Source organism: Euwallacea similis, chromosome 9 (assembly GCF_039881205.1).
Source record: "Euwallacea similis isolate ESF13 chromosome 9, ESF131.1, whole genome shotgun sequence".
In the NCBI taxonomy this organism is placed as follows: domain Eukaryota; kingdom Metazoa; phylum Arthropoda; class Insecta; order Coleoptera; family Curculionidae; genus Euwallacea; species Euwallacea similis.
In genome coordinates, this window is record NC_089617.1 from 3,032,436 (window position 1) to 3,059,194 (window position 26,759).

General features: G+C 36.5%; 2 protein-coding genes across 5 annotated transcripts in view; both read right to left on the reverse strand.

Moving 5' to 3' along the window:
* Positions 1-26,759, reverse strand: part of pros (prospero) — a 161,254-nt gene that overhangs the window by 80,971 nt on the left and 53,524 nt on the right. For all 4 annotated transcript variants that reach the window (XM_066393558.1, XM_066393557.1, XM_066393551.1 and 1 more), the window contains exon 2: positions 9,417-9,491. The gene's annotated coding sequence lies outside the window, so the exon portion shown is untranslated. The remainder of the gene's footprint in view (positions 1-9,416; positions 9,492-26,759) is intronic.
* Positions 1-26,759, reverse strand: part of LOC136411134 (tRNA N(3)-methylcytidine methyltransferase METTL6) — a 192,083-nt gene that overhangs the window by 11,752 nt on the left and 153,572 nt on the right. The gene's annotated exons all lie outside the window — the stretch shown is intronic.

Consider the following 26,759-nt stretch of genomic DNA (forward strand, 5'->3'; position numbering starts at 1 on the left):
TCTCTACTACGAGTAAACTTTATAGAGAAAGATGAATAGATTTTTTTCGGATCATCGATTTTTCCGATATGCAAAATTCTGACATAATACCGCGTTATTGTCCAAAAATATAACCAAAAAATTAAAATTAAACTTTAGTTTGATCCTCGAGAAGTTGGTCATTGCGCATCCATGTTAATATGAACTTATTTTCTTAAAATTCTTCAAAGATTGACCTTTTAAATTTGTCTACTTACTTAATGAACACCCTATATTTTGTGATTTAAGTGGTATTAGTATGGATTTAACTGTATGTTTACATCTCCTGGCTCAAGTAAAACGAAACATTCCGTAAAAAGGAGAGAAAATATTAAAAATCCAATAATAATTTACATCTAGTGGAAAGCAGTAAATGGACGCATATGCAAAGAATGCCTCTATTTATTGCTGACAATTATCGAGAGTCTTCTTCCATAATCCTACGAGGACCTAGCTTTATCCAATATTGATTTCTCAAGAGTTTTTTACACGCGTGTTTTTTAATATGTGTTCGTTGAATTTCTAAAAGCAGCGCACGAAGTACTGATCGGAGTGTCCATTCTGTCAGATTGAGAGCTGCCTAAGACCTTCCAGTAAAGATCTACCTCATCGGTGAGTATACCACATGTATCAAACTAATGGATGGGTTCCTGCCCCAAACTCAGCTGCAAAAATTGCTGACGCAAATGTTCTTTTTGACATGGGATATGATGAATAAAGTAAGGAAACAACGCGTGCGAAAAACGATTGTGAAACGTATGGAAAAACAATGGTCTCGCTAATGTTCAAAACAAACTACAATTTAATAATTATGAGTGGCAATTCACGGCCTAATAAACCCATTAAATTTTAATAATTCAATAAATTAAATGCAGAATTTAATTCAAAAATATAGCGCAATCACGTGTTACGATAAGTTTTTCAGAGTTGCGGTAGGTCGAGGTCGATCCGTTCGTTTCCCTCTCGTTTTGTCCTTCTTTCTGCGGTTTTTCCGATTTATGGCTCGCATAAAGCGTTTTTAAAAGCGGACGTTTTTAAGGGTCAAACGACCGTCCATGAGGTCAAACTTTTCCTATTTGACGTACACATAAGACGACCTCGGACCGAAATAATAAACATGCAGATTCGAGAGAGCAACATGCAAATTCTCATAAAATTTGTCCCGGTACTTCGGACGCCATACATCAAAACTGATAGAACTAGCCAAATCTAATTTTCCTGATGTTGTGTGCGGTATGCAAATATGACCACGTCCCAAGGCATCAAGTTGGTATCTAGTTTTAAAATTTCAACTGACGTTGCCGAACAACACACACATACTCTTCCGAAAGTCGATACCGACACTTCATGTTCTATTGTTGAAATTATGTATTCACGTAACTCGGAAATTTTGCTATAGCTGAACCACACACCTAAAAACTCCTCTAAGGTTAGGAAGTGTCGTAATGTATCCTCTAAGGAAGCTGAGGGAGTTTCACTTTGGCTTAATTTATCCTACAAGTTGACTTTATCAAGAGACTGATTTAGAATGCACAACCGCCTATACTGCTGGGTTGGCCGCAGGCGGAAACAATGAAACTGGCTAGAGCCAATTTATTTCGTCGTGTTCTAAACCATTAAATTAATTTTGAAACATTTGATCGAGGATTTATATTTTGTATTGTTTACATTCGTTTATGCTTTGTTGATTTTATTGGCGAGCCAATATCCCGCTTAATTTTTTTCGTTTTGTTGTGAAAGTAGCAGAACGTATTTGCGAATTACTAATACCAAATATGACTATATTTATGATATTTAGTGATCCGAGGACCACACTCTTGTATCTAAAAGTCAGTTCCTATTACAGTCGATACGTAATTACATCATAAAATAGTTGGTTATGTTACGAGACCAGAAAGAAGCGTTTTGCGGGACGAGTCAAATAGATTCCCGGGCGAGCCGTAGGCGAGTCCTAAAAATTTGGAGAGCCCTCTTTAATATATTTTCGGCGCGGGACGTACAATATGATTTACGATTTGATATAATTTATTCCCTTTTTAAATTCCATATTTCATTTGACAAATTAGTAGCTGCAATATGGTTAACATGAGAGTGATATGGAAAATAAAGTAACAACGCCCACAAAAAACAAAATAAAAATGATAAAAGTTGTGTGGATATCTTATTAGGTCAACATTTCGGTTTTCCGCCACAATGTTGCTTTCAGGTAAACAAATTGGATGAAACCTTTCTGGCCGGTCAAAAACAAATATTTTTACAGAAATTTTCTCGACAGAAAACATTTAAAATTTTTGCTGTTGCCGACTACAGCAGGCAATATGAGAAAAATTTTAATTTTCAGTTATTACTTTGCACCTGTCGTCTTACAACATTTTATGGCTTTAATTTTTCTTTAAGGACAGTATTGTTACGAAGATGACATGTATTGCCACCAAGGTGCATAGCGAGACTACCAGACGCAGCTTTGTGAAGATTCCACGAGAAATAGATGTTTCGACTATGGTTGAATGTGACGTGCCGCGTGTCACAGTCATTTCATCTTATTAAAAACCTCAGTTTGCCATGAAATGCATATGTTTTTGCTTGTGTAAATGATGGATATACTGTAGAATGAAGATCCCTAAAAATCTCTTTCCAAGATTTCACAATCCCAATTGAGATATCCAGGATGAAATCTATGGATCACTTCATTAAATCGAAAAACGGTACCTCAAAAATTTTTAAATTTTGATGAGAATTTCCAAGGGGAAGGAGATAATTATTTTTGCCAGTTTCCAAATTTTAATCTTTCATATCTCGAGAACCCGAGGAGCAATTGCCTTAGGAAGTTAGGCAAATTACTCGCCTTGATGCGCTCTGCTATTCTAATTAAAAAGTAAAGTAAATTTTTCATTTAAACTTCGCGGATACTATAAAACCATAAAATGACTTTTTATAGGTTGATAGCACTGTCTGTGACATTTACGCAAAGATTCACGTCAATATATTCAATTACTGTAAAGCTATACGTGTTTTTATAAACATATCAAAGTTTCTTTTTCAATTTTTACTATGCCTGATTTTGTTGAGCAAAAAATTTGCATTAAATTTTGTTTGCGGAATGAATATTCTGCTGCGGAAACGTTGAGGATGTTAAAGAAGGCCTTTAGTAGTGATACAGCGATATCGCAAAAAAATGTTTACACACAAAGACTTTAAAGAAGGTCGAGAAGAAGTTCAAGTTAGCGCCCCGGATAACCGTCAACATCTACCGATGAAAGGCACGTCAAGGAATTCAAAGATTTAGCACTCCGAAATCGTCGATTGACAATTAGAGATCTTACTGTTGCTATGGGCATTTCATTTGGATCAACCCTAACCATTTTAAAATGAGGTCTGTGCCTCAAAGGCGTCAAATCTCGATTAGTTCCAAAAACACTCAATTTTTTAGAAAAAAGCGTCGCGCTGAAATCTGCCTAACAATAATTTCTGATTACCAAAACGTCATGAAACGTATCATTACGTTAGATGAGAGCTGGATCTATGCATACGATCCGGAAACAACGGACCAATTGAGCGAATATCGTGCAAAAGATGCACCAAGATCGAAAAAACCACTCAAAAATCAAGATTATGTTGACAATTTACTTCGATTAACGCGATGTTGTGCATTATAAATTTCTTCCGCCAGGCCAAACTGTTAACAAGAAATATTATTTGTGAGTTGTGCGTCGTTTTTGCCTCAAGAGGCCAGAATTATAGGCATACAATTCTTGGTTTTTGCACTACGATAATGTACCATGCAATACTGCATTGGTTCTTCGACAACATTTTGCCGAAAACTCGACCCATATCGTTCCACAACCACCGTATTCACCTGATTTACCACCGTTGGACTTCTGGCTGTTCGATAAGCTTAAAAGACCGCTCCGGGGACACCGTTTTGACTCGACTAAGCAGATAAAAACCGAACCAACGAAAGTATTGAAGGCCATCCCGAAAAAAGACTTCTCTGACTGTTTTGAAGATTGGAAAAAACGATGGCATAAGTGTATTATTTCGGATAGGGAGTACTTTGAAGACGATGAAATTTATTTGAAAGAATAAATAAAGATTTTTCATTTCATAAATAAATTCACGTTATTTTTGACTACAGTAGTATAAGCACGCAGAAATGAAGTTGCAAAATCTTTTGGTTTCTGAGACACAGAGCCAAGTTAATACTCATTTTTGTGCTGTATATATACGTTTTTTTTTTAATTTTTACATGAAAAACAGCGAGGAAAACCACAAGAAAATAATCCACTTTTATCCTGAAGTAGGCCTATTAAACAACAAGATACGGTGTCAATAGGAGCAGGTGGTTAATCTGTCGGTCGGCTCATAATGAAGTGTTAATAAGCTGGCGCCTAATCTATAAACCTCAACGGTAACTGTTGTTAGCTAGGCCGAGACAGCCCCGGTGTTAATTGTGCCACACCACTATTTGATCGTCAAAGAGACAAAGCTAGTTATTGTCTGTGTTAATATCCGGAAGCAAAATTGAACCCTTAAGAGTGAGACTTCAATTTTACCAACAACTCTGATGCAGAACATTAACAATAATGAATAATTCCCCAATCGATGGTACAGAAGTTGTTTAACAATGCAGGACAGAAACAAATTATCCTTTGTCCATTCCTATCGACAAGCTACAACGAATCGAAACGGAATACGCATATCATCCAATATTAAAAGCACTAACCGTTTGACAAAACATCGGTAGTAGATTACAAGTTGCTGGGCCCACAGCCAATTTACCTGCAACTGGCTGGTAAGTTTAACTATTAAAATGGTTTAAAAATTCAACATGGCGGATCTCCTCGCAAAGAACACGCTGTAAACTATACAAAATACATGCGAATTAAATGTAATGTTTTAGGGTTTAATATTTCTAGTTTATTGATGGGAGTTGAAAGGTACAAGGTTTCGACATCATGCTGACCAAAATTGAACGCCCAGTTAAAATAGGAATTATTTCGGTTACCACTAAATGGACTGAATAATTAGGTAAGAGACTGAAAACAGCGGAAATGTCCAGGGAGCTTTGGGTATTGGAATCACTCAATAGCTTCATTGCTTACTTCATATTTATATCGACTTTAATATAAATTAATTTTCCTTGATGCAAAAGGATGAAGTTTTCGAATTCTGATATCAATTAACATCTCCTTGTCCTCATTTTCGCAATTTTCTGAGTAGAATTGATAGAAACAAAATTAGACAAGTTGACCTCTCTTAAGCGTAACTTCGAATTCTACAAGAAAAAGGATTACTACAGCTCAGTGAATGACAATGCCGGGAAAATACTCCCTACTCATCACTTTAGAAATACCTTAAAATCGAATACTTTCGATAACCAAATGAGTTTTCCAGTTAATGTCACGGGAGTCAAAGACAGCATTCATCTATGGAGTTTAACACATTCGCCTAAGGTAGCAAGAGAAAGAGGAATTTAGGACTTCTTTATAAAAATACTCCATTTAACCCATTAATTAGAATTTCATAAAACGTCGCATTAGAGTTCTTGCCCTGCATAAACCCGCCTTCATTAATTTTTAAAACATTCACTTAAATCATGGCTTTCGGGCAACTTTACATGAACTTAACAAAATTATTACTGATAATTTCATTTAACACATCTGCTGAGAATAAGGAATACTGCAGGAGGACTTTTACCAAAGTGTGCACACCACTGGCAAATCATTTCGAAAAGTGTAATTTCGTATTCCCAAATGCCAACAGTGTTTGGTTACAAAGCATTACACTCTCTTGGTCATCTACAATACAAAATTTACATGTTTTTTACTGAATTATCACCCATAATTTCCGTTCTGCTTGGGCTGCGAAATGCCGCAGGGGCTCATGCGAAAGAGAAATATTTGGGCTTTCTCGTGATGTCCGCGTGAAGTCGGGCCGATAAGTAGCAGTCTGGCATAGAAAATTCGAAGCATGTAGATACATTTCTGAAAATTTGGTTAAAATGTCGATTCAATAAGGCATCTATGCAAGTCGCAAGTATCGAACAATCGCGAGGAAACGCGGGCGATCGAGACACCTCGGGGGTCTTCATTGTGCACAGCTGAGAAAAACGGGAAATGTTTGCTCTTGCCCGGCTCGCTCTTCTAATCGGAAAAGCTCCATTAGTTGACACGCCTCGACCGTTTTGCGTGGCGGCACTGAAAAGGAGACATCTGAGCTATCTTCCTGCACTGAAACTAATAAGTAATGGAAACTGAAAATCTACAAGCGAGGATAATCTCGCAAATTTGACTTTTAGCCCACATTGGCAATTTCCGTCCGGCTCCATAAAAATATTTTTACTTTTCTCCATCAACAGATAGAGAAAATCGATGAAATGCTTAGAAATCATTTTAAATTCCAGTCGAAGAAAAAGTTGTGAATTTTGTCTTTTGCCCAATCCAAAGAAATTTGGAGGTATCGGGTGGACCATTTTCTGTAACGAGTGGAGTTTTGCGAGACGAGGGGTGCGCGGTCCAGCAGTATGATACGAGTTTCGCAACACAGCGTTTCCTAATTAATATAATTTCTTCACTAATTTGGCCGCACGATGCAGTAATTAGAAGGAGAAAACAGAAATTTGGACTTATCCAACATGCTGCTCCGTAGGTGCAGAACCACAGCACCCATTGTTACTGTTACTATAATGTGTTAACTGAGTTACAAAATTAAAACGCGTATTGTGCATTCATTTCATAACAAGTTGCAGAATGATAGTCACCGGTTTCGATTACGCAAATTGTCATTTTATTTGCCAAAATAAGAATAACAACAATATTGTGCGAAGATATCGCTACTCGAATTAATGGCATTAATGCTATAGTGTGAAAAGTAATTTTAGCAAATTTGCCTAGCACGATTGAAGGAATATGACAATGCCGTGAAATACGTATTTTGTTCAAGAATATGAGCTATTTGCATTACGTTGCAATTTGCGATTTCCAGGCTTACTAGTGTTTGCTGTTATTTTCCAGATAGCAAAAACAGATTAAAATTGAATGTAGTCAAAGCGCGTAATTTTCAACGCGAAGACTCTGTAAATAGCCAGACTGACCACCGGATGGACTTTAAAGGGGGACTAGGAAGCTGCACTCAAGTAAAAGGGTGCACACCCCATGTGAACCTGTATATACTAGCTCGTCATTCTTTTCTCCTATAATGCAAAGTTGTGATATTAGAATTTCAAACTAATAGAATAATTTAGCATTAATCTCGGGAGACGCTTTAGAGGGCAAAGTTCATGAGAAACTCTTTCACGATTTTCCTGAACGAGGGCTCATTTTGCCTGAACACAACGACGATGTTTCCAGAGAAATGACGAAACAGCACTAAAACTTTATGAATTATGTTTGGAGGCAGCAGCAGTAATGGCCTAAAGTTTCCCTATACCCACGTATATGTGTATAATATAAAAGCCCAGTTCCCTGATGTGAAACTTATTAAACTCGATTCGTATGGCGTCTGAATGCTGCCAGTGCAAAAGTGTTTATGTATTCGGGCGTGAATGCGCTTTAATAGAACCGAACATGCTTTATTTGAATAAAACATCTGAGGAATACGGAATTTCGTATGCTTGGCTGAAGAGCTTCCTCGGAAATTTGACCCTTGATGGTTCATTTTATGACCGAAAAGCTCTGACAGAGAGGAGATATTAATTCTTGTTTCGAGCTGCGTGGAAATTTTCATAGCAAAGACAATGCGGTGGTTTCGATTTGGTAGACATAAAAGAAGCTAAACACTAGCAAATACTACATAAATTATCAACAAAATGTGTATAAACGGGTTGGCATGTTTAGACATAAAGTGGCTCGTTTATACCGGGCGATTCAGAAAGTAATGGACACACAACAAAGGCATATAGAGGACTTGAAAACAAATCAATTTTTCCTTTGAAATTTAATGACTGAGATATTGGCGTCGGAAAATGTCTAAAAAAAATCGAAAACGTCTGCTGAAATACAGGGTTTTTTATATTTCTTTTAAGACATTTTCTGAAACCAGGAACCGTAGTAGGCATGAGAAAAAAAGTATGAAAAATCGATTTGTTTCTAGATCCTTTACACGTGCTTGTTCTGCCTCCATAGGGTTATGAATCGCCCTCGATATAAGCCGCCTTACGCCACTCCGTCCATGTAGAGTTCAAAAATTACCATCAGTGGAAATACTATTTCAGAAGCAGCCTTATTTAGTCCTGAATCCTTAGAAAACAACAAGAAAATTTTTATTTCATAAGATGATACTCATGCATCATGTTTATTCAATCAGATTTTTTTTGCCTCGCCCCAAAAAATAAAGCAGTTCTCATGATCTCATCCCGAGAAATCCCCCAAATTAATGCAAAATCCCCATCCAACATCGAAGACTATAAAAACCGATCATCTCCATATAAAAAGAATGATAAATCAACCTGTGCGTATTCACACGGTGTAGCCGGTTCACCCTTTTGTCTTCGGTCCACTTCCCCATCCCTTGAGGTCAACACCTGGTCATCTCAGGGGAAGACAACAACTGTTATAATTGTATGTCGAAAGAGAGAGATGGATAAAGATGTTTAAGTGTATTTAGAAGAAAAAAATGGATCAGTGAGCAGTGGGACATCTTAGGACAATTTTGATTCAGTCAGTATTTAGGCAGGTTCCGTAGAAAGAGTATCACGTGGTCGCGAGTTCTGTGAGTTAATTTATGCTGATGAGTTTTGTTCACGTTGGGTAAGTCGTTTGTACTTTAATATTTTACTCCAAGTAGGGAGATTTGCCATTTTAACGCGAGTTGGATGATTCGGGAAATAAGTCGCAGGCAAGTCATGTAGAGTCTGACGAGTGTAAAAATCGATTCGTGCAAATGTTTCATACCATGATTTTCCTGCAAAGAACAACAAAGTTATCTATGGCTGCAAAATCGTAAAAATGCGTGAAAACGAGTGAAAAGTGCACTTTACACATGATTTACTGTTTGCATTAGTTTGCCACCCTCAATATTTAGATTAGTTCAGGTCAATTCAGGCTAGTATTTTTCATTTATACCTATACCGACTTATATTTTCAAGAAAATGTTTCGAAAAATCACGTGCTTAAGTGGCACCCTCATTACAGATATGAATGTGGTAAACCAACTTTACCGCACGCTCGTAAAAAATATTTTTGGGTTCTGTGTTATTAACTTTTAAGAAGAATGTATTCAAAAGATAAACAGACACATACACAGGCATACACACATAGTGTTGCAGTATTGTTGCATGAATTGCACTATGAGCGGTAGTCGGGCCAATATGGGAAACTAATGTGCTAATTGAGCATTTGCGGACATAATAGACAGGCAATTTCCGACTGTTACCTATTAGCAAATTAAATTGTCCGTACCTGGAATGGTCTGAATATTTGAAACGCCTTTCCTTCGAAGTTGTTAAGGCTAATTGCCTCCGGGGAAACTCCACCCTGCAAGATGGTAATTGGAATCTTAATTGCAGAACATTGTAAAAAGCTACAGAAATTAAGAACATGAAATTACTTGTTTACCAGGAGCACGTATACAGGGTGTGGCAAAAACACAATAATTTTGAAATTTTTAGCGTTTGCGCAGAAGTAAGTACAACAAATATGAAGTAAGTGATCAAATTACAAAATTAAAATTTGCAAGCAAATCTGCTTTGCGATCATTCAACTGGTCGCAATTGATTATTACAGATAGATAGAGAATGAAATTGAGCATGAATAGCCACAAAATAAAGCAGATAATTGAAGAAATTAAGCAAAGGAAGAAAATTGGTTTTGAAATGTCAGTTAAACTCGACATATGGAATAAATGAATAAAAAAAGTTCCAGTTATCCATCTTTGGACAGAGCAATTGTCAAAACATGTTTTGTGCGCTGAATACAAAAAAAAAGGGTAGAAAAAATAGGAGAGAAATGATTATGAAGGAAGGAAAAGTTTCAATGGAGGAGGAAAAGTTATTAAAAGTAACATTATTATACTTCATATTCGTTTCTATCCAAATTTTTCCACTCTTTTTTCTATCACAATTATTACAGCAAGAGCACTTACGAAGCAAGCGCTCTTTTGAACCTATAGAAAGTGATTTTATAGCCACTCTATTAAAAAATGTGTAAGTTTTTTTATCCATTTATTCCGTATATTAATTTTGACTCACATTTCAAACCCAAATATCATTTTTTGCTTAATTTATTCAATTATCTGCTTTATTTTGTGGCTATTTATGGTCAATTTCATTTCCTATCTATCTGTGATAATGAATTGCAACCCATGAAATGGTCGCATGTAGGTTTGCTTACAAATTTCCATTTTGTATTTTTTTTAATTTTGCGCAAACGCTAAAAGTCCTGAACTTAAGCACGTCTTGCCGAAAATGAATCCTCTATTTCAGGAAGTGATTTTTGAAAAATTGTTGAAGCAAGTATCTATTCACATTTTAAATGCGCATCGTTCCAAGAAAAAATAAAACACAGGGTACACCAAAAATTAAGTATAACTTTTAAGTTTTCTTTTTTTTATCGGAAACCCTGTAATTTGTTTCATATTGAGAATCTACAAGGTGTTTCTGAACGTAGTACCATAAATTCAGCTACGTATTCTAGGTCCGAAAACATGACGAAAACTTCATATAAACCTATATCGAAAAACGCTTTGTTTTCGAAATACAGGGTGTGAAAAGTTGGTTTATGATTATGGTTTTTTATAAATATTTTCGAAACTATTCGAGATTAAGTAATGAAATTTTATACCTTATTGCAACTTTTTGTGCTCTTTCTGAATTTTTAGAAGGAAATTGCTACATTTTAGCAGGGGCGGATAGCACGGGGGGGTAGTGCTTAAAAAGTGTCTATACTTTTTTGTACTTTATTTTATTGGCGATTTTATAAGAAAAATATTAAATTTGAAGATTTTTACACAAAAAAGGTACTCTTGTTGAAAATCAAAATATTCAACAGTTTTCGAGAAAATTGAGATTTAATAAATCGGTGGATGGTACGATTCATAAACATCAAATTTAAAACTGCGTTGGCTTTGAAATGAAACTGAAAAATTTGTTTCACACCTGCGTACATAACAACATTTATTAATAAAGTTTAGTGGTTTTTCGTTCCCGAACATTTTGTTATTTCAACTATTGTTAAAGAAAATGAATACTTTTTCTAATGCAGAGTACACAGATATGTTGTTAACATTAGGTGAGTGCTATGGAAATAGTCAAGAAACTGTCCGACGATATGCGGAAAAGTTTCCTAATCGGAACTGTCCAAATCGACGAACAATTTTAGCAGTTGAAAGGCGTTGTCGTGAAACTGGGTTCATCAAACCCAAAGGAAGTAATATTGGACGAAGGCGTACAGTGAGAACAGCTAGGAAGGAGGAAGAAATTTTAGAAATTTTGCAAAATAATCCCGCAATTAGTATTAGACGAGTAGCACTGCAAACAAATATTTCACCTGCAGTAGCATGGAGAATTGTCAAAGAACAACAACTTCACCCGTTTCATCTGCGCCAGGTACAAGAACTTCTTCCAGACGATTTCGGTCCTCGACTAGAATTTTCTGAATGGTTATTAGCCCAAAATGACAATGACCCAACTTTTATGTCAAGGATCATATTCACAGATGAGGCTACTTTCACACGGGCTGGTATTTTTAACACGCACAATTCACATATTTGGGCAGAAGAAAATCCCAAAGCAACCAGAGTTACGCATTACCAGCATTCTTTTAAAATTAATGTTTGGGCTTCAACTTTAAGTAATAGAATTATTGGCTACCATTTTTTTTCGGAAAATTTAAATGCAAATAGGTACTGCGCATTCCTGCGGAATGATTTTTTTGAGTTCCTTGAAGATATTCCCCTTGAAACAAGGCGAAGACTTTGGTTTATGCATGATGGAGCTCCTCCTCACTATGGTAGAGAGCCTAGGCAATGGCTGCATACTCATTTTCCCAACAGATGGATCGGTCGTGGCATTGATGCACCCATTCATTGGCCTCCTAGGTCCCCAGACTTAAACCCACTTGATTTTACCGTCTGGGGACAATTAAAAAGTAATGTGTACTCTACTCCAGTAGAGACCCTAGAAGATCTACAATACCGTGTTCAACAGGCTTTCCAACAATTACTTCATCAACCGAGAACAATGTTTTCTTTGCAGAAAAGGCTGCGAGCATGTGTACAGGCCAACGGTGGATACTTTGAGAATGTGTTAACTGGGTTTTAATTGTAATATTTATAGTTTATTATTCTTCGATGTACGAAAATGTCAAATACATTTAATGTTTCATTTCAAAGCCAACGCAGTTTTAAATTTGATGTTTATGAATCGTACCATCCACCGATTTATTAAATCTCAATTTTCTCGAAAACTGTTGAATATTTTGATTTTCAACAAGAGTACCTTTTTTGTGTAAAAATCTTCAAATTTAATATTTTTCTTATAAAATCGCCAATAAAATAAAGTACAAAAAAGTATAGACACTTTTTAAGCACTACCCCCCCGTGCTATCCGCCCCTGCTAAAATGTAGCAATTTCCTTCTAAAAATTCAGAAAGAGCACAAAAAGTTGCAATAAGGTATAAAATTTCATTACTTAATCTCGAATAGTTTCGAAAATATTTATAAAAAACCATAATCATAAACCAACTTTTCACACCCTGTATTTCGAAAACGAAGCGTTTTTCGATATAGGTTTATATGAAGTTTTCGTCATGTTTTAGGACCTAGAATACGTAGTTGAATTTATGGTACTACGTTCAGAAACACCTTGTATAACAAATTCTAGATGTATCCAATAACACACATCATTTTTCATCCGAAGTGTTTCTGCAAAAATGGACCCAAAAAAATCGTTCATTTGTGGAATAATTGTTTTAGCGTAAAATAAACAGGCCATCAAAACAGTAAAAAATGGTTTATATCAGATATGGAAAATGCCCTCCATTTTGCCTCTATACTTGGTGAGAATTCAGCTTATTTAAAAAAATGCCCCTAATAAGTGACATTTCAGTGTAGTTGATTGTTACCGAATCATAATGGAAGGAATATGAAAAATATCTAGAATTTCGTGTGGATCCACAATATGAAATAAAAAATTGGACTATTTATTTAAAAATTAAACTTGAATGCTCAATTTAACTTTTGGTACACCCTGTATATTTCCCTTCTTTAGAAAATCACTGCTTGAATTATAGATGAAGTGTTTCATATTTTTGCCTTGCGCGTATATGCAGGGAGTGATTTGTTATGGAATATATTAAACATCATGGGAATAAAATTATTTTAATCAAATGATTTCTTGATTTAATAATGTTCTCCTTTATTTTAAGCAACATTTAGCCAGAAAGGTAAATTATTTTTCAAATTAAAATTTTGAAACGAATTTCGAATGTTTTGTTATATTTATTAATTACCCATCTTGATATCAAGCTCTTCTAGTGGCATATCACGATTTTTTTAATGTTCCTGGTTTTTGAACGTCAAATCGCATTGAAATTTCTGATATTCTTAGTCACTTAACAGAAGTCACAATTTCTACTTATTCGAAGTAACAGGAATATAATCACATAATATTTTGGATTCTTCTACAATTCGTGAAAACTGTTGCCAGAAAAAAGGACAATGATGGACACAGTGATAATTATTTTATTGATAAACGTATTACTATTACAAAAAGGAATTGTCCCCGTTATGTTATGCTTATACGAATGATTGCTGGAGCCGGACTGACTTGTGATGCTGTTTTGCTTAATAATAATTTAACCGAAAAATAATCAAACAACAACCGCTTTAGATCTGCCGAAATAAATAACCGAACTGAGTTGTTTTAACGCAGTAATAAAAGAAACTTATTTTAAGTATAATGACTTCAAATCTAATTGTCATTAGAGTTGTTTTATTCAACAAAAACCTGGATTGGAGGCTGAAGATATCACAATTACAACGGTCTCTGATTACTTCTTAGGAGATTTTTGGTATAGGTATTACTAGAACGTAAACGTAAAAAGTAAGTAACGTGGTAGGAAATTAAATTTCTGAACTAACTGCCTCAAGTGTAAGTTTAGAGTGCCACGTGAATTGCATTTGTCATATCAGATTACAGACCTGAACTAATTTTTTCTCCAGTCTAATAATTAAGTAAGATGTTCAAGATAAGGGTAAAATAAATAGGAAAAAATAAAATAACAAAATATTAATAGAAATGTCTTGAAAACACGAAGAGAAAGCGAAATAAACCCACAAAAACGTGCATAGAGTCCTGAGGCCCTCAGACAAAATATTTTTTTAAGTTTCTGAGTGGTAGCCTGAAATGATGTGAAAACTTTTTATTTGCTTATTCTTCTTTTCCTTTATTTATTCTTTTATTTTTTTATTTATTTTTCTCTTTCTTTTTTTATTCTTCTATTAAATCATCATCAAAAAATTGCAGTTCACCATTTGACAGATTTAAACTTCAAATCCAAATACTAGTTATACTACGATTTAAAGTAAGCAGTGTTTGCTCAGAGCGAGTGTGTCGTTCACGTTTTCTTAACACCCAGTTGAAAAAATTTTAATGACAATATTCAAAGAAATGATCGGTATTGAGGCGGAAAGGCCTATCGATGGTCTTCAATATTCACAACCACAAAACAAACGTCAAGAAATTGCGGTAAAACGCTTAATCCGCCCCTGCAGAATGTTTGTTGTCGCCGCCACTCTCTCTTTGCTCTTAAAAGCACAAACTCCCTAAAAATAAAGTGCGTATGTAAAAAAAAAGAGAAAACAACCCCCATTTCATTCATTTTAGTTTTATTTTGTGCATCTGGCGCAGAGGCTCCCTCGATGGTGAAACAAGCAGTAGACGCAACCTTCGACGCGAACATTGCTCCGCAACAAGGCAACGCGGCCGACTAGAAAGAATAGGCAACACCGGAGCCGAAAAGAGATCGCCCGAAAGTAAGAGTCGAGAAGTCGATGTAGTAGAGGCGAGCGAGAGAGTAAGGCAGAAAAAGAGATAAAACTCCATGCATGCGCGGCATTCAGTCCCTCCCTTTCTGCGAGATCGATTTCGGCCGAGCAAAATGGCTCCAGGATCCCAAACCCAACTGTAAAATCACTAAGGTTGGCTCCGGCGCAGTTTTACGCAGCAAACTCGGCTCTATCGACGTGTTTTTAGAGTCGACGCACCCGTTGAAAAATCGCACCCGAAAACCGCTAGAGCGCACATTCGTTTGACCGGCCCTTTGGGGCCCGTGCATTTTTCTATTCAAATAGACCTTAACGCCGCCGGCTTTTAGGGGTAGGGGCGCCTCTGGTGGCCCGCACACAAAAACTATCTTTCAAAGCCGAACATCGCCGAAAAATATATGTACTTTGACATAAATTAATGTGCGTTGCGTAAATTCAACTATTCGACGGTAATTTTACATGAACGCCGAGATTAGGGGGCCTAATTAGGCCTTTGGGCTAATGACGAGACTTGTTCGGCCCTGATTAGGCTTTGGGAAGCCTCATGAGGATAGACATTGGGCATTATTTTCAAACTGACATTCTTTTTTAACTCGTCCACTTAATGGGGACCTTTTTGTTGGATCCGTATTGCATTGACTTTCATTCACCCCACTCCGTTCTTCACTGCTCTTTTGGCGTATGCTAGAAAGTAGAAAATTCTTTGCAAATTGCTCAGTATGTGGAAATTGCAGAATTCACTGATTCATTCGTTTATCATTCATAGTCAAGATCGAGAAGAGGGAAAACATTAGTCTTGTGTTCGGAACTCACTACTCACATTCGAGAGTAGAATTCGAGGGCAGAGGAGACCACAAGAGAAAACCATCGTGAAGTCACAGTCAATATTAAGGAGACACAAACGACTTTATTCTTCTTGTCTTCTGTGACGGATGTGGCATTTTTCATTAACTCCCTGTATTCTTGAGACTACCGAAATCTGGATGGATACCCTTCTAATTTCCTTCCTCACTTACAATCTGTAATAAACCCGAATATCTTAGATAAACGAGAAAGTAAATCTTTTTAGATCCAATAAATCTCTTTATCAAGTATGAACGCGTGAGGGTGCCAAATCAATTGATATTTTGCTAAAAACAATACGGAGAATACTCTATTCAAAATGGATAAAACGTTCAATGAGGAATGCCATTCTGCTATAGGAAAATGACCCGATACTGCCCATTTGACTATAATTTTCCTTGAAAATGTCCTCGAAAAAAGCAGTGAATGTTTTTTCGCATCCTCCCCACAAGCTAAATTTATCACTATGCGATTTCCATTTTTTGGATCGCTCAAAGAGGTATTGGGTGGCTTAAAATTTCAAGGCCACTGAAAAAGTCTGAATGATTGGATTCAATTCACCAAACAATTGAGAGGCGCATCTCGATTCTATATTCCTTTCTAAATAGTTTCTCATTGAATTTTCGACATTTTATGATTTAATTAATAATTTGTTCACATAAAATCGAAATCTCCAGAAATATATCAGCAAATATCTCTCTTTCTTCATTTTAAACCTTTGAATTAAATCTTAAGTGCATTCTTCCGGTTTCAATCTTTTGAACATGTCCGAGTGTGAACTTCTGAAAGGCGTGAACATGTGAATTTCTGGAATATGCATTGAGTGTTTATAGTTTAATTTTTAAGATCCGTTTAATAATACTCCTAGATTTTAACTGGAACTTGCACTTATTTCCGGGTATTTTAAAATATTTCATAATTTTCCAGTTTAAAATGAGCATGTTGAGGGATATTGCAGGTTGCGTAGAATTTTACTTAAAACCATAAGACCAGTTATTTTACTTCCTAACCTTTTTAAAGGCACCACGTATTTTGGACACTTAAAAATAATTTAATTTCCAAGATATTATGAGGCGTTCAGTAATAGCTCAAAATTGAGAGTCTTCAGGGGCGGACTAGGACGGACAGATTTTAATTTTTTTAGTGTCGTGGACGAAACTGGATTTACTGGTTTTCAATTTATCTACTTATTAGAGGCAGAGCTGGATTCTCATAAGAATTATTAAAGTAAATCGGGAGGTGGACAATGTGAAATATTTTTAAAAACTATAAAGAAGTTTCAATAGCTGGGTATAAGTATTTTATAAAAATATCGACGCCCTCGAATAATTTCACTAAAAACTATCCTTGTCGTGCGTCAAAATGTTTTAAGGTTTTGAATAATTAAATTAAGTTAGTTTAGGTTAGTTAGAATCACCAATTCCCGCTTATGTTGGACTATATTCGTATTCGATAATTCGATGGCATAAATTGGAATTCGTGAATTTTCAAACGAGTAATCAACAAATCAAGAATTAAAATTGCTGAAAATTATAGGAATAGAATAAATTGCATTGTTCCAAGTACACTACAGCCTCGAAGCACTACTTTTCCCACACATTATAATTATTTTCATATTCCGCTCTGACGTAGGTATATGTGGCATTTGACTGTAAATTAATAACACTCAAAAGCTTTTGATTTCCTTCGTCGAATTCCATTCGATTAAAGCAAATTGGCCTTTCATAAAGAGAGCACGAATAGCAGAAAATTAATTCATTTGCCTCCATTCCGCCTTATCAATACTCACTCCGACTCTCTGTCGTCTTTCGGCCTATAATCTAATTCCAATTATCCGTGTTCCAATGAACCCGGATTAGGCAAAAGGATGGCGGATTTTGGTAAACAAACAGTGGCGTAGACTGAATCTTATCTTTTAATGCTGAAATACTGCTGTCCCTAAGAGCACAACACTCACAGATTTTTCAGATATTTGCACTTCTTGGCATATATTTGAAAAAGCAATGTTATCAGAGTGATATTCTAGGTGGGTAAGGTTTAGTACCTAAGCCCTTTCTAATTTCGTACTAGGAAAACAGTCGACAAAAATTTCATAGGTCGTTAATTTAAAAATTCCTGTAACTCTGAAAATTGGGCAAAAAATTTCAAAGTCCCTCTGGAGGTATTATCCAGGCCCCACATTCCTACTAATAATAGAGACAAAGCTGGACATTGACGTTCTTTTTTACATTTCGCGTTCCATGTTACCATAAATTCGGCCGCCAACATTGTATAGTATTATTGATGTGTTAACACTTAGCTCGTCCCGTGAGAAATGGCTTTTTTTTTATACACGCAACGTTGGCTGGCTGCCGAAATTGATTATTGAGTGCGATTGCCGTTTATCTGAACCGAAATGACCAATTAGAGTGTCTAGTTTTGCATCACAAATCTTCTTCTATTACACGCTGAAAAATGAGTCAAATCATTCTACTGGATTTGCATGCTAAGCGCAACTCTGGAAAGCTTTCCCGGAAATGCGAAATGTCTGGGGAGAGAATACAACCATAGCCTTAAATCTGGAAAAATGTCAAGGTCACTCATGAGAGCTTTGCCGGGGGATTTCAGTCCTCGGAAAAGTAGTTCACTGAACTTTTTGCCTCAGCAATTTGCAGCACTTTCACTCAATTTCCCTTGGAATAGCAAAAGCGGGACTTCGGAATTAATCAAAAAGTGACTACCTGTACAAAGTTAATCAAGTAACTGCGCACTATAAACAAGCATTATTAGCCAGTGTGTTCGCCGCTTCATTTCGCAAAACTACCGGCAAAACTGTAATGAGTTTCATCTTTTAAATATTAAAATTTTAATCAGTCCAATACGCCACTGGCTTTTGATCTCGACGTTGTTGTTGCCGCCGTCATATCACCATAAATATCGTCCCTGGCTGGATAATCTGGAAAGAGGACCATGTGTGCTCGAAATGAAAGTTTTTTCGACTGAAATTAGCTCTATTTTCTGTTAGGGTAATACAACATTGAAACTTTAGTGCACAGCTTCCATGTTTCCTGTCTCCAACCGAAACTATCCAACAAAGCCTCCCTCGACCTCACCTTTCATTCCACATCAAAAGCGCGTTGTTATTCTCTTTGTTTCCCGGTCATTAATATAAAACTGTCCCTCTTGTGCATAGACTTCCATCCCCTCCCTATACCCCCTAGCCCTTTATGCTATCTCCCTCGATTTAGAGGCTTTTTATGTAAATGCGATTATACCATCCCTGTTGGTCGCTTTTCGGGTTTCGGGGCTTTAAGCTCTTCGTCTTACATGACTGTGAATGGTTTAGAGCTGCAGTCTATGTGAAGTCGTGCCCAAATGCAGGGTGTTAATTTTAATATGTTTGTCCTTATTGGTATTTACGACTATGTTAGACATGTAGAGCTCTAAAGATGGTTGTGTAAAGAGTGTAATCAGAAAATAAAGCTGAATTGAGAAATGTGGAAATGCAAGATGGCTTTATAAGAAAAAACAAAGTTGATGATGGTTGCCCAAAATCAAAACGTCGGATTTTCAATACGGCACTGCCATGTCGTAGAAGAGAAAAAATTGCGACGATGGAGCGTCAATAATTTTGGATTACCTTGTCAAATAACGGCATATTCTTCAGTTCAAAAGTGCGACACTTCGTCTCAATTTAACCGACCTCGTGTCTTTTATGATTACTAAGATCTCCATATAGTTTAGTTACAGAAACAGAAACCCTGTATATGCAATAATAGCTCGAGGAACGGAAGCTACGAGCCATATGTAACTGGACACCGCAATTCTAATAATAGCAGGAGCGAATGTTAGACATATTTTAGGAGTGCTGCGGTTACTCCTTGCCTTTGCCACTCCCTTGTTCCATAATATGAAACCCGACAACGACAAAGATAGATTGATTAAGCTTTCACTAGCCTTGATTGCCTTCTCATTCTACCGTTTCCGATTTAAATTTATGGGCTCTATGTTTGATAAACGAGCCTACCGCGCAAACAGCAAGTTTTGCGCCTTGCCGCACCGACAGTTCTCGGCAAATGCTCAAGGGAAGGGCTGTTACTAAGGGCTGATATTGATTAAGAAGGACCCTTTCGCGTCCCCATTTCTAATAGCTGACATCCCTTTTGTTAATGGCGATTCATATAAGACAGTGCAGTGAACTCTAAACTACGCAGGAGCCACATTAGGGCGTTCGAATAGAGGCCTGAAATAATGGCAGAGAAATACGTAAAAATGGAGGACAAAGGGCCGTCTGTTCAATATTGAAGCGGTTTGTCTGCAAAACCGATTAAATAATTCGGCTCCTCAATAATGCAGTCTAAAACGAGTGGTGCAGCAACAGCAGCGGTGCAGCAACAGCAGCGGTGCAGCAGCAGCGCATCTGACCCCCGACGCTCACGTCACGACTTTCTGCGTGTACGGCATACAGCCTAATGCTTTCAAAAATCCTCTTTAACAATCCGGAAATATCCAGGGGTGGATTTGGGCGACAATCGTTATGATGCAGTTCTGGTTCTCGATCAAACTACGTTGAAGATTGATGGGGAGAGGAAGGCCTCACTCTTCCTTCACTTTCTTCTGACACACGCTTTCTTCACTGCTTAAATAATATCTTCTTGCACCACGTTCTTCCTGCAGTAATTTGGCATAACCCAACTGCAAATTGGTAGTTCCGCTTGCCCTGTAGACGTCACCGCAACCCTCTTATGAAATAGCTCAAAATACAGAAATTGTTTAAAAACTGAAGTTTCCTTGTATTAAGTCGGATTCTCTTCGATAGTTAGGCCAAATTCTTGAATCTGTGGACTAGAACGCTCCCTGGAAATAACGTCAAAATGATTCGATCAATACACTGTAGTTATAAATATTTTCACAATTATACATCATTGTGACGTCCTTGCTAGGGGATGTTCTACCCTCTAGATTTAAGAACCTGGTCCATGATATTTCGTTTGCGGTGCAATTTCTTGAACCCTTCGATGTTCGGCGAAATATTCTGGCTTGTACGAAGTTTAAAGAAAATTTGACTAACACTCAAAAAGTAACTGCAATAATGTATAAGCCCCTTGCGAATTAACAGAATAATATAGAGACATTTTGATAAATATTCTAATATCCTCTTTAAGGTTTTGGTAGTATGCCGGCGACTCAGAATCTATATAGGGGCATTAACAATAATTTCTCGAAAAGCTTCATAGAATTTCCTGTTACTATCCGATTCATCCATAAACACTGAAGTTAGCTCCAAAAGAGCCGCTATAAATTATTGAAGTGAACTTTCCGAAAATCAGCTAAACTGTTTTACATGATTTAGGGAGGAAAGTACATGCAAAGCTTAGGAGAGCACAGATCCCAGCTTATCATTATAAACTAACTTTGGGGCGTGTCTGTCACATAAATATTTAATCGGAATCCGTCAGAACCTTATGGGTCGCTTCTTTCAATTTGAATAAATTCAGAGGGTAGTTTGTTCAAACTGGATAGTTGCATTCGTTATTTATTCTCTGGATAGTGGAAATCTGGTAACCTTTTAATTTAAATGCATGACTGATAAAACAGTAAAACATAATTGATGAGGTCACGTATTAATTTGGCGAATGTAAATAATGGTGAAAGCCATAGAAAAAAAAGTGGTAGTATTAAATCTTTGGAGTTTAACAGTATTTCAAACATAAAGTTACGAACAGGGTTCTCAGTGAATTATTAAATGAAATCGAGGCACAAGAAGCCAGCACCGCTTCATAAGATCGTGACATGCTAATACTGAGTACTACCTATTAGACAATTTTATTACTTGCAGGAATAAGACAAATTCAAAGGCAAGCAACAGCAAAAAATAAATAATTTAAAATTTAAAACCTAGGGAGCTAGAATATATTGCCTCTCAAATAGGTTTACGGAAGCGCCAAACAGCAAATTTTCTGTTCTTCATTGAAAAGAGCAATTTGTATGATATTTACGAAATTTAGTCGTTCTACATGAATATTAGTATGTGACATTCCAACTTTTTAAAAATCTTGCTTTTAACGGCCAATGACAATGACCAAGTTTAAAATGCGTGTGGTTAAAAATTTAGTAAATTTTATTGAGAGTGTGCTACATTTATGAGTCGTTGACTGATTTGATGAGGTTTATCCATTTAACACGTTCCTAACAAAACTTGGCTTTTGTTGGATTTCTAGTCACGTTCATTTTTAATACATCACAATATCATATACAAATTTTACATTGAGAGGTGAGGGTGATTGACTAATTAAGTTTGGATTATACTACCAAATGTTACAAATAGTTCAGTTCTTTTCCTCCTTATTTTAAAGTTAGAGTTTCTTTTATATTACATTGTACTGAACTGGAGAGAGTACGTTTCAAGGCAAAGAAAAAAAATCCCTCTCAAATAGGACCTTATATGGAAATTTACATTTTGTATGTGTTAAAATAACTTAATTAAGATCGGATGGTGCCATGGAAATTCATTGTTTTGCCTGCATAAGTAATAGACAGTGGCAGCAGTCGAATTTCTGGAAATGAGAAATTTTATGGGCATGTGCTGAATTCTTATGCCAGTGTGGGATATATGGTATTAAAATTAGAAATGCAGCACATGCCCATTAACTGTCAGAAATCTAACCTCATTAATACGTTAAATTCGGCGACTCCTGCTATGCCTTTTTACACAGGTGCAAAAGAATTCATTTACATGGCACCGCCCGATTTTTAATAAATTGGAATAACCAATTACAACCAACGTATAAACCGCAAAGTTCTATTCAAGCGTCTATCTGAAGGGCACGGCCTTTGTGTTAGAAAATACTCTTCTCAACGTTCCATTTCAGTAGAATATAATATAATAGAAATTGTAACTTTAAATAAAAGAGAGGGACAACTTCATTGTTTGCAACATTTGATAACATATTCCATAATCAACATTTAAACAGACACATCTGATCCAATTTCACTGAATTCGTGTTTCTCAGCGTCTTCAAAGTCTCCATATTTAGATCCGAATTTGTGGCTCCGCATGTTAAAATGAAAACGATCTTAAAACTTGTTGCAATTTTTGCAACATTTTGCAAATTCAACTATTGCTTTTTTGAATAACAAGTCCATTCCATTACTAGCCCTTTAATAAATATTAATGTTACGTACCTCAAATAATTCAAAATTAATAGAAAGAAATCGTGTGTTTAGACAAGATTTTATTGCGTTTTTTCATAACCACCTTTTTCCTTTTTTAGGTGTGTATGCTGTAGTTTTCTCTGGCCTTGACTTTTGACGACAAGCCAGAGTGGCCCAATCCCTGTTCAACGGAAATTCCAAGAGGTAAGAACCATACAATATTTACTTATGATTTATTAGTAACAAATTCTACATATACTACATGTCTTAATGACACTTCCTCCTGCATAACCTAAAAGATCTAATTTTTACGTCAATCCTATTAAAAGAAGTGTTTCAGCAAGGAGTATTCAATCCTATTAAAATTCTTGCCCAAATGAGTCTCCACACAATTCCACTCCAGAATTAGCCTTTTGTGTTAGTTTGTCCCCCCCGGGCCCCCTTCACAGCCCCCGGAATTTAATTAATTAAAATTCTTACCCCCGACAAGGAAAATTTATAATTCATTAAGAAGAAACCGTCGCCCCCTCTTAGCTATAAACCCTTTCGTCCCTCACGTCTTTCCCCGGACACCGCACGGGTCAAGTTGTGTGGGACAAGGGGATGGCGGGGGGATAGTGGAGAGAGGGTGTAATCGGGCAGGGAATAAGACCGCAACCACCCTTGCTTGTCCTTTCCTCGACTACCCTTAGAATTTCGTTCGCCCCCCTACCGCCCTCTACCACCCCCTGATCAATACAGCGAGAGCTCGTTTCTGCAAGAACTTCTCAAGCTTTGCTCGGCCGGGCTAGCAAAACCACTCCTTAATATTACGAAAGACCTTTCGTACGAAATTCAGCTCTATGGCCCATAGATATAAGGGCGAAGTCTTTGTTTCCGGCAGCGGCAGGGGGAGAATTCTTTTTCGTAGGAAGCCGAGAAAAAGTTGAAGCAGAGTCCGGAAAAAGAATTGCCCCGAGGCGCGAAGCGGAAGCGCCCGATTTGAGCGGGGGAAGTTTTGCGCGCGAGCGAAGATTTTTAAAGCCGGAGAGGTTTTAAAATTGCTTTCGGAGACGGGATTTGTTTGGCACGATTTTTACGCCTGTTGCTGCTTATTTTTGTTACGGGCTGGAAAGTTTTTTTGCGCGGGGTGGGGTTGGAGAGGGGGAGGTTATTTTGAAGGTTCTTTCGCTTTTTCGCGCTTTGTTTTAACTAATATTCCTTTTTCAGGGTTGTTTCGTAATACGCACAGTCATATTACTACAACCGTATTACTTTTTTGATATTTTAGAAATAATAAATGAAAAAATAATAAAATATCTTATTCGTACAGCTGAGGCAACATTTCGATTATGTAGATGATACAGATACAACTTGTCAAATATAAGTGGAGCCTTAAGATTTTTGTTGGTCAAGATAACATCAAAGAAAGAACGTATTGGGGAAAAAAGAAATGAGATAAATGAGCTGCGTATTAAGATCCAAACACATTACTTTGATAAAACCAATCTATTGTACTATGCAAATTTCGATTGCCCGAATTATGGTGTCCAGCACTGTATCATTAAGCATGTATGTGTACAAAGTAGATACAGACAAATTTTCAAAATTTCTAGCTGAGTAAATTAGAGCAGGTATCCATAGTTAAGTTGCCGTAGATATCTTAAAATCATCCACGAAATTAGGAAAACTTTGGGTATTTTCATAACATGATCTGATGCCTGTTTGTGGTTTCCTCTATCTTTTGCCTCCCATCCTCCCCAATCTACACCCACATATGCATAAGTTGTCAGACATGGGCAGTATGGGGGGTGCGTACTACTTTATACGCAGGCATGCCTTATGAAGCCAATAAATACAAACACCTATCGCCGGGTTCCGCAACATTATTTCTATCGCTATAATTGAATACTTAATGCATTTTGCCGATTTTCTTACAATATCTATTAAATTATATTTTTCTAATTAAACAAAAATTCCATATGGGTCAAATAAAAAATCAAAATTTTTAAAAATGTAGAAAAAAAAATGGAAATGTGTCCTGTTGCGTTCTAAATTTCTTTCGAAAACGTGATTCAAACCCAATGGATTTCGACAATAATTCCAAATACAAAGTTTTCAATTTGTAAAATATGCTTTAGTTACAGAGTAATGTATGTACAAAATTAAAATTTTATATTATATCTCAAAAATTAAACGTATAAAAATAAAAGCGTTTCCTTTTCAGTAAAAAATGTTACCGATTGGTACATCTCAGAAACCATTCGTCGAAAAAAAATTACAAAAACGAAAAAATAAGTGGATGAGGAGGGAGTTGCATATAAAGATTTTCCAGTCTATTAAAAGTTGAAAAAACTGACCCAATCGTTTGTGTATAAAATAATATTCAACCAATTCAACAATTTTCAATCAATGTTGTCAATCAAAGGAAAAAAGCACAATTACCCATACCCATATAGCCCCATGTCAAATCCCAAACTGTGAATTTGTCATGGTCCCTAGCAATATATCTTATCGGGTCGAATAGAGACGATATTCGCTTACCATCCTCATCATTAGTAGCCATTACCCCCTTCTCCTTGTGCTTAGTTTGCATTTACAAGTTTCAGAGTGAGATCCCTTTCGCGCCCCTCGCATCCCCCTCCCCCTCACCGGAGCCCCGGGGGTTGCTTTCCCCCGCAGAAAGGTTCATATACATAGAGGTGTACACTCAGCACCGTCGTATATATTCAAACTTATGACTAGTCGACCCTTTCGGCTCGGTCTATAGAAAGTTTCCTCACTCTCTCATATGTTCCGGGTACAGTCCGGGAGGAAAGATAAGACGCAAATGGAAATTAATTATTTCGTGGTGCTCTGGAATATTCTAGACAGAACTATTTGTTAGCGTTCGCCTTTGACGTTAAAATATTTCAGTAGTAATGGATAACGTATATATTCGTATTTTCTTGTCCAATAATTCCGCTTTATATTTACTGGCCGTGAAGGCTGTAATGCATGTTATTATTAATACATATAGTTTCCAATTCGCTTCCATTATATAACTTTTGACTGGAGTCATTAAAATACGCGGTCGACGACTAAGTTCATTTGTGTCATTGTCGGGTTAGTTTTCCCATTGTTCTTCGTTGACTTTAATTTGAAGGGGTAATGTTTAGACAATGAACTCGCGTCTAGAGGGTACTTTTTAATGGATTTAATTGTTTTTGTTGAAATAAGATTTAAAAAGCTTTTTGCCGCATTTTGTATGTAAGTGCAGTCTATTCAGAAGATATATTTCTAGTGCTTTCCTAATGGATTTTAAACAGGGGTTTAGCAGCTCATTGGGCAAAACAGCTTAAGTAACAAAGAAACATGCGGAGTTAGTATATTATATCCTAAATGTCTTGAAAATGTTAAAACATATATAAACCAGGAAGCAAGGTGCGAAAAGTTCCAAAATTAAATTAGTAATATAAATTTTAGGACACAAATGAAAGTCTCACCCTGTAAAATTTAACACAGCGATTTGTAAAATCTAATCGTCTAGACTCAAAAGTTGTTTCTGCAGTCCAAATTTCATATGGATGTATTCAAAAATGAACAACTTACTGAAATAGAAACACAAACAAAATTTGAAATTATAAAACCCTCGATGAGTAGTGATGTGTTGCCTACCGAGGCAGCATTCAGGAGCAGAGTCAACAGTTGTGCAGCGCTGACGAAAAGGTTAGCGTCGTTTATGTTGCGCATATCAAACAGTTGCACAACTGTTGGCTCTGCCAAGTGCACCATTGTTTTCAAATGAATGCTTATGCTCAAAA